The 9,170-nt window shown below is 57.9% G+C and overlaps 1 pseudogene; it reads left to right on the top strand.

The window, feature by feature from the left end:
- The first annotated feature begins 313 nt into the window (after positions 1-313).
- On the top strand, positions 314-6,818 carry LOC103582187 (annotated as a pseudogene).
- Positions 6,819-9,170: the final 2,352 nt, after the last annotated feature.

Here is a 9,170-nt window from a genome sequence, read left to right as displayed (position 1 = left end):
ATTGCCAGCATCTCTGTGCTATTGTGGCAGTATGAGGTGGGCCTGAGCTCCATGGACCTGAGTGGCTCTGCCCCTGGTGGTGTGTGCTTCTGTTGCAGGCAGTGGCAGATTCCCACCTTGGCATTTCTTTTCTTCTTCAAAAGATGGTTAGTAGTCCCAGCAGTTCCCATGTGGTGGTCAGGGCTCTGGTCTGGGCAGTCCTCCACAGGGCTTGGGGGCCAGAACCATACTCGGGGCAGTGGCCCACATGTGGCTCTCCAGGAAAGCTTGGGCTGCACGGGTAGATCAGTCCACTTTTGTTGCTTGTAACGGAATGCCCGAAACTGGGAAGACCACAGTCCAGGGGGCACATCTGGTGAGGGCTTTGCACTTGGTGGTGGCTCTACAGTCATTCAGACTGTCACATGATGAATCAGCTTAGCAAGAGAGAGCTAACCTCACTCACTCTCCTTTCAAAGCCATCAGAGCCGCACCCATGACCACCACTAAACCATCGGTGGTGGATTTACCCATTCTCGAAGGCACAGTCCTCAACAATCCAATCACCTCTTAAAGGCCCCACCTGTCAAATACCATCATAGGATTTCCCACCCTCTTAACGTGGTTATAATGGGGATCAAGTCTGAACTTTTAGGGGACATACTCAACCCACAGCAACAGGCCTGGAGCTGTGGGAGACTTTCAGGACAGGTGCTTGTACCCTGAATGAGGGGAGTTCGGTGCTCACCAGGTGCCTGTCACCCCTGTATGTGGGGCGGGATTTTCTCATCTCCTGGGGTGTCTTCCTGCCATGCACGCCACTGGTGGCCGACTCTAGGGACATCTCCTTGGCTCTGTCTCAAAGCCTGTTTCAGGCCCGAGTTGCGCTTACTCCTGTGATTCAGGAACGTGGTGAGTTTGGAGCACAAGAACACTCAGACTCGAGGGCAGGAGCAGGCTAGGCCTAAGGTCGCATTCGGTGATACCTCAGCCCGGGCGATGCCACTGGGAACAGCTCCGTTGGGTGGCGTGGTTTGAGATGCTCCCTGGTAGTGCTAATTGTGGTCCCACTGCTTTGCTCTCTCTCTCTCCTAACCTGTCTCCTGCTGTCTGGGTAAAGTTTTGGGGTCACAAGCAGCAGCCAGAGCCGGTAAAGCCCATGTCTGCTCGAGCATGCACCCCTTCTCTGCTGAGAGTGTGCGTCCTCCCCGCGTGTCTGCTCGTGTGCTTGCGGTCCCTCGTGTCACCATGTGTGCTTCTGCTTGACCCCTCCCTGGCTGTTGGGTGCTGCAGACACTTGGTCTGCACCCCTCCTTTCAGATCCAGAATGTAGGGTGCTGCCTGTGTAGGGCGCTGGGTGGGCCTGGGGGAGCCCTGGAAATGGAGCAGCCAGCCAGACTTGCATCTCATGGTTTAGTTACCTCACGCTGGGTAATCAAAGAGAGGGTAGTCCCTATGGGGAGGAGCCTGCCTGTACTGTGGAGCTGTTCCCACCTTATGTCTCTGGCCAGTGCTTTTCTCGGCCATAAGGGAAGAGAAGACCCCTCATGCCACATCCCCAGGTGCTTCATGGCCCAGCCCTTAACCGTGGTCAGGGTCAGGAGAGGCCGAGCCCCTTCCCCATGCACAGCTCTTTTCTGCAGCCTCTGGCCCCATGCCCTTCCTTGCAGGCGGTTGGGCTGGGCCTCAGCCCGCGTGGCTCTGTGGGCCCTGGGCATGAGTTGGTGCTGGCTGGTAGGTAGGGAGTCATCAGCTCCACTGTGCTTATGGATGGAGCCGTGAGGCATCTTCCCACGAGCCAACCACTGCTGGTGGCTGTGGCTGAGCATGGGGGAAGACCCCCAGGGGAGCCCCTGCATCCCCTGGGCCCTCCCTGCAAGAGCGTGTGGTGAGGGGCAGCAGTCTCTTGGCCTTTGGGTGGCGGCCGTGTGTGCATCGGGTATCGTTTGTTGCCCTTCTTCCATGACTCCATGACCTGTCCCTTGTTTGTGCTCATGTCAGCTGCCTCCCTGTTGGCAAAGCTTGTGCTGCCCTGCTCTGCCCACATGCGCCACATCCTGCGGCGTGTGGCCGCTGGTGTTCACACCGCTTCCCTCCCAATAGGCTTCGGAGTTGGGCCACAGCCTGAACGAGAACGTCCTCAAGCCTGCCCAGGAGAGGGTAAGGGGCTGCACCCACGGGTGAAGTGCTTGTCACCCCCCAGCCTTCATTTCTAGGGAAGCAGGTGTGTTCCTGTTCTCAGCCCCGCCTGGCCGCCCACTCTGCTCTTCAGGCACTGATGTCCTCCTCCTGTGGCTGGGGCCTCTGAGATCCCCCCAGCCTGTCCCCTCCCCTGCCTAGGGCCCCTTCTCACTCCCTTCTCTCTGCCTCATTCCCACACGGCCCTAGCCATGGTGCATAGAGGAGGCTCAGGCTGGGGACAGTGCCTGCTTGTCCTCAGAGGAGGTTGTGGTGACAGAGACCTTTAGGGGAGACCAGCCTGAGCCTCACCAGTTCCTCCCCCCCTCACAGCAGGGAGGCAGCATGGCTGGGGGACTGACTCAGTGGACAGGTCTCTGTCAGCTTTTCCTCGACTTGCAGTGTCCTGGTCATTAGCAGGCGGTAGGTGCCATGTTGGCAGTGACTGCTGGAGCAGCTCCTAGACCTTAAAGTGACAGTCTTGTGATTCTGAAGTTATTTTGGGGGTCACTGTAGAGCTTTTTGGGACGCAAACACGTTAGATGTCTACATGCACTTGCGGCTTCAGACACTGTCACAGCTGTGTTGCCGTTCTCCTGTGCAGCTCTCACTGGACTTTTCCACTCCCAACCCCCACTGACGACGCTGTTTCAATGCCCACAGGTGAAGGAGGGAAAGCTTTTTGATGATGTGTCCAGTGGGGTTTCTCAGTTGGCATTCAAGGTAGGGCAGGCCCCGCCTGGTGCGCGGGCACAGCTGAAGCCAGTCTCCATATTCCACGGCGTCAGGCACCTAGAGCAAGGGTGGGGCGCCTGATGTCCCATGCAGGCTTGGGCCAGCCTTGGCAGCAGCCACTGGCCCCAGGATGTGGTGAGGGCTGCCCGGTTGCCTGAGGGCTGGAGGAATATGGAAACAGCTTGACCCAGTGGGGGCCTGTCAGCTGCTGACCTGTCGCTTTTCCTCTCTTGACTTGCCGCCGCTGGCCTTTCCCATGGTAAGTGCTCACCCTGGCTCAAGCAGTTTTTGCTCCTGTTACTGCTAACATATCCCATGGGGGCGGGGCAGAGGTGGTGTCCTGTCCACCAGGATGAGGGGCTCTGTTTGGGAGGAAGCCCACTGGGCTCTCCGTTGGCCTCTGTGGAGAGAAGGCGTGCCTGCAGAGAGCTTTCGCTTGCGTGCCCTTTGTCCTCTGGCATGTTTGGGGGTGAGCTCTCAGAGGCCATGGCCTGTGTTCTCCACACAAGGTGTTCCTGCCTACAATGGGGCAACTGTTAGGATGAGCTGGGAGGAAGGTGGGGGACGCCACTTACGGAAAACCAAGCAGTGGGTGTCTGCGTATTCACCTGAGTGCTGCTGCAGTGTTGCTGTGCTTGTCTGTGTGAACATGTGCTCAAGCGTGGACATGTGCATCTATCTGTGTGTGCATGTACATTTGTATGTGCTCAGTGAGTCTCTGCTTGAGGTTGTATGTGAGCCTGCCTCTGTGCTCACGTGTGTATGTGCATGCTCGAGTGTGTGTACATGAGCCTGCGTGTGTGAGAAACTGGTCATGTGTGTGCATGTACTCGAGTGTGTGCATGTGAGTGTCTATGTGCTCATGAGAGGTCTGTGCGTGTCTGGGTGTGCATATACAACTGTGTGTGCTCAGTGAGTCTCTACTTGAGTGTGCATGTGAGCCTGTGTGAGACTGGTCATGTGTGTACTCGAGTGTGTGCATGTGAGCATGTCTGCTCACGAGTGTGTCTGTACGTGTCTGTGTGCATGTACTCGAGTGTGTGCATATGAGCATGTCTCTGTGTGCTTACCTGTGTGCATGTCTGTGTGTGCATGCATGCCTGTCTGCATGAGGCACCCCTCCTATGTGCGACCCAGGTCTTCTTAGCAGGACAGTATACGTTGGCATTGGTGGCAGAGGCCTGCCCAGAACCACCTGTGCAGTTGGGAGCTGACCCTGGCTAACCCATCCCATCTCCTTCCAGGTCCAGGGAGTCAGCAGTAAGGGATAGCGGGACGTCACCACCTTTTTTTCTGGGAAGGCGGAGGACCCCTCAGATAGGTATGCCATTCCGCTCCCCCACACACACCCCTCGCAGGACCTGCATCCCAGTGTCCTACCTTGGCCACTCTTCCCACGGGCTGTCCAAGTGGCATGCCATGTCCCTGCTGTGGATGGTGGGAGGGCTGGAGATCATGGTGCAGAAAGCTCTGGAGAGCGTTAGAGGTACACAGGTCCATCTTCCTGTTGCCCATCCCCTTGCTCCTTGGAGCCCTGTAGGAGCTGCCACTGCCCAGGCTCTGGTGGAAGGGAAGGTCTCATCCACACACCCTCATGTGGACAGGGAGGGGCCTGCCCTGCTGTGTGATGTTACTGTCCCCCAGACTCTGGGTGGGTGGAGGGCAGGGGACAAGGGGAAGGAGGGCTGGCAGCCCTCAGAGCCTCATCCTGGCCCAGTGTGTGCAGCCTCTGTGCACAGCATGGTGGGCCTTGTCCTCTGACCTGCACGGTATAGCTGTGGAGAGCTGGCACATGCTGTCACTCACCTCACCAGGATTGAGGCAGATTTCCTGCTCACTGCAGGACACCATGTTCTCTTGCTTCCTTGGATGTGCTGTTCGGTTTTTCTATGGCATAATTGCAGTCGAGGTTGGGGGACAGGTCTCGGCCCAGGGCTTCAGTTGGACTCTGCTGAAGGCACAGCCTCTGTCCCATGTGAGGCCAGTGCCAACCTCTCCCCGCTGAGCCAATCCTCGCAGCAGTCTGGAGCTGGTATAAAAGGCCTGAGTTTTTCTAATTTCTTTTCTCCTTAATCACCATGGAAAACCCAACTTTTTATGCATTTTTTAAAATATTCTCATTTGGGGGATTGAAGAAATGTGGGCTCTGGTGGCAGGAGGCCGTCTGAGTCCCTCCGGCAGGTTTTGGGCCCTCGGCTCCGTGGTTTCCTCTGCTCTGGAGTACAGAAGGAGTCACGGCTGGTGGGGGCACTGCGGACCCTGAGAAGGCGGCCTGGGAGGTGCTGGGCAGAGCATGGCAGTCACCGTCCAGGTGCAGCACTGGCGTTGGGGCTCCACCAGCCCTCACAGAGCTGCCACATGTTGGCAACTGCTCCAGGGGGACGTAGAGCTCTGAGCGGTGGACTGGTTCAGTGGGCCCCTGAGAGCTGTGATGCCATGCACAGGCCAGGCTGCTCAGGGAGCATTGCGGTGGAGAATCTGATTTTGTAAGAACTATTCAGTCCCTCCTCTCTCTCTCTCTAAAAGACCCCCTGAGGGCCATAGTTACCAAAACAGCGGCGAGGACAACTTCCAGAACAACACCATCGACCAGAGCTTCTGGGAGACCTTTGGGAGTACAGACCCCCCCAGGGCTGTCAAGTCCCCGAGCAGCGACAGCTGGACATGCGCAGACACCTCGACCGAGAAGAGGAGCTCAGACAGCTGGGAAGTGTGGGGCTCGGGCTCGGCGTCTAACAAGAACAGCAATAACAGCGAAGGCTGGGAGGGCGGGGAGGGCAGGGCCAGGGTGACCGGGAGGGTAGCGCCCTCGTCTACGCCTGCAGATGAAGGCTGGGACAACCAGAACTGGTAGGGCCACCGCACCGAGCCCAGTGGGTGGCTGCTGTTTGTGCTTCGCCTTCGTTCCTCCACTCCACCACAAGCAGCAGCCGCAGCCTAAAGACGGTGCCTCAGGCAGGACCTGACTGCTGGGCATGGGGCGGCTCAGCCTGCAGGGCACCGGTGAGGGGGGCGTGCCATCCATCCCGCATCCTCCCTTGGGACCCTCCAAACAGCCTTCTCAGTTCTGGCAGGGTCCGGTTGGCAACGGGCAGGGATCCTGCTGCTGCCAGGAGGCGAGCTGTGCGCACAGGCCCTGGAACCGCAGTCCCAGGCAGGGCTGTCAGCAGCCATCCATTTTCCTTGAAATGCTCTTTTAAATTTAGAGGTTTGTTCTAGATCTTTTCTTTTTGAAGAAAATGCCTTGACTTTTAAGGATGGAAACACTGAAAGCAATACCGGAGTTTGCACTGCCATCAACCCCCTCCCGTGCCGATGGTTCCCTGCAGCCTGTGCTCTGGAATCCCTGCTGCCACCCCAGGGGCCTTCCCACATCGGCCCTATGCAGCCCCTGGTTCACCTGCCGAGCCCTCTGCAGCTGGCTGCCTCAGTGTCTGAGCAGCTCTTGGGGGTGCCCTGGACTGCTCAGAAGCCAGGGGACAGGAGTGAAGTGTGGTTGGGGGCAGCCAATATCTGCCCTCCCTGCTATGTCCCGATGTGTAGGGGCCCACTGGGGGAAGGGCCAGGCACGAGGGCAGGGGGCTCCCTGGACCCCTTCCCCGGTTCAGAAGCAGCCAGCAGCCTCCCCCTGAGTCTCCATGCATGGTGAGCCACAACACCTGCAGATCTGGCAGGCACATGTGCCTGTGGCCTTGTTCCTCCCATACTGGCCTGTCCTCAAACCCCGTCGCTCACCAGGACTCTGAGCCTGTTGGACAGTGTGAAGTGACTGCTATAGGTAGCAGCCTGCAGAGACTGACGACCACCACAGCAGCCTGCCTTCCCCCAGGACTCCACAGCTGTGTGGCTGCGTGTGCTTGGGCCTCAGTCTCCCCACTCTTCTCCTGTCTGACCCCCCAGTTTGAGCAGCAGTGCATGCACCTGAAGCTGCCTCGTGTCGTTTGTGTGTGCTGCGCTCATGCCCTACCACTGTCCGGAGTAGCCTGGGCCCCTCAGTTCCCTTGTGCAGCCCACCTCGGGGACTCACAGCTGTCTGTGGAACAGGAAGGGCCTTAGATTTGGGGGAGTCCTCCCGGGTGCTTCATCCTCAGGTGGGCCCCCACAGTGGCCCGGTCTTGGCGTCCTGAGCAGGGAAGGGAAGTGGGTGCCCATCCTGGGGGACTTGGGTCACTAAATACGCCATGAGAGTCCAGGCCCAGGGTGACAGTAAACAAGCTCAGGAGAACAGTGTGGGAAAAGGGTCTTCACTGGGCATGGATATGAGGCTTTGCCTGAGGCAAGACTAGGAGACAGCTCAGGGCAGCGGGGTGTGCCACTGCACCAGGGGCTCATAGCTAACGGGTTGCTTGGGCCTTTAGAAAGGGCACCTGCACAGGACTGGAACCTGTCCTGGATGGCAGGGTGCACAGTACCCATTTCCACAGCAGCACCTGACTTGTCACTGCCTGCCCTGGGGCCTTTCTGTTGGGCATGGGGGCACTGGCCCTGCCTGCACCACAGGGTCCCCTTGGCTCTGTAGCAGTAACCAGAGGGACTGTTTGGAGACCTGCTCCACCAGGGAGGTCTCAGCCACTCTAGGCCACTGTGGAATGCTGGTATGTGGTGGCCCGAGACCCCTCACAGCACAGGGTGGGAACCCTTCCCAACCTGCAGGTATTGACAGGTGGGGCTCAGACGGGGGTGCTGGGGTCCCCTGGGTTGCCTTCAGGGGCTTGTCTGTGGGGCACTGGCCAAACCACATCCCGATAAAGCAGTGGGAGCAGGTGAACACCAGCGAATCTCAAAGGGTCATGGCTGGCGTAGTGTGTGAAGGACACAGGACCTGGCCACACCCCGTCTTAGCTGGACCCTCCAGGGAGTGAGTGTGGGTGGCTGTGTGACCCTGCAGGAGGCTGAGTGGCTTGGCATGCTCTGGGCAGTCAGAGAGCCTGGGGGTGGGTGGGGAAGCCATGGAGAGGTGTCCAGTGCCCTCCGCCTGGGACCCGGGGAGGCAGGTGGTGGCTCCTGTAACATAGATGACACTGGGGGCCTGGGTAGGGGGCTCCTCTCCCCTCTTCCATAGATGCTCCAAATGCCTGCTCCCAGGGCAGACGGCAGGAAGTGCTCTGGGCATCACAGCCTCTGTCCTCCCTCCTAGCCCATGTCCTGTGGCCAGGAGAGCCCCAGTGGAGGTTCCAGAATCAGAGCTTTTTCTGACTGGGAGGCCTCCCAAGGTCGTCCTGTCCTAGGGCAGTGCTAAAGCTGGTGGGCTGCTGTTGGAGCTGCTGGGCAGGTGAAGATGTGGTGGTGGGGGTGGTCTCTGCTTCTGGCCAGCTCAGTGGGAGGATGGTGTGTGGGCAGTGAAGCCACCCCGCCTCCTGGCTGCCTGTGTGCAAGCCCACCCCCCTCGGCAGGGGCAGAGCGAGAGAGGGGTCTGGCTCATCAGGGCAGCATCTCTTACCAGTAGCTGGGGTGGCTTTGGCTCAGCTGGGTTGAGGGGGCAAAGCCGCGGGACAGCCTTCACCTGAGGGACCTCAGGATGTGCTTGCAGGGGTCGGTGGACCCGCCTCCTGCTGTCGATCCTACCATCTCTCAGGTGGGATGACCTGGGGGCCTGGGATGTGGGATTTTTTGTTGGGTCCCGGGTTGGTGGGACAGGGGGGGCAGTGTGTGTGTTGAGTTCTTGCCTGCCTTCCTCCCAATTTCCTTTCCTTCCTTCTTCCCTGCCTCCCTCTGTCCCTCCCTTTGGCTCAGGCCAAGTTCTAGAATGAAATTTACAAAGAAACAGGACAAGAGCCAAAGCTAAAGAGGCTGCTCTAATAAGAGGGGCTGCCCCATGGGAGACCTGCCAGAACTGGTAGAATCTTAAAGTGCAGTCTCCACAGTGCTCCTTTTTTCTTCGAGCTTGTGTTTTTACTCCACGTCCCCCACCGAATTTTATCCTAAGGTAACTCACATACTTTTGTGCTTGAGTCTTTTACCCACTCCTATTCTACCTGTTTGCACGTTTATTTCTCTCTCCCTCTCTCTTATACACTCATATTTACACATTACATCTACTAAAAGACAGTTAATAAAACAATGTGTTTCAAATTTTAACATTTATTTTACATAAGCTCAAATTTTATTGGAAATACACCCTCTAATCAGATGGATGGGTACTTAAGGGAATTGTTGAGTGGTCTCTTTTGGGTGTCTGGAGCGATGTCCATTGTAAGTTTCAAGCAGATGCCTTTGGCACGTGGGAGAAGAAGTGAGAAGGGGCCAGGAGCAGGGAATTCCCTGGAGACTCTGGCTAA

The sequence above is a fragment of the Galeopterus variegatus genome, unplaced genomic scaffold (genome assembly GCF_000696425.1).
Source record: "Galeopterus variegatus unplaced genomic scaffold, G_variegatus-3.0.2 Scaffold15198, whole genome shotgun sequence".
Classification (NCBI taxonomy): Eukaryota; Metazoa; Chordata; class Mammalia; order Dermoptera; family Cynocephalidae; genus Galeopterus; species Galeopterus variegatus.
This window is presented reverse-complemented; position numbering and strand designations above follow the sequence as displayed.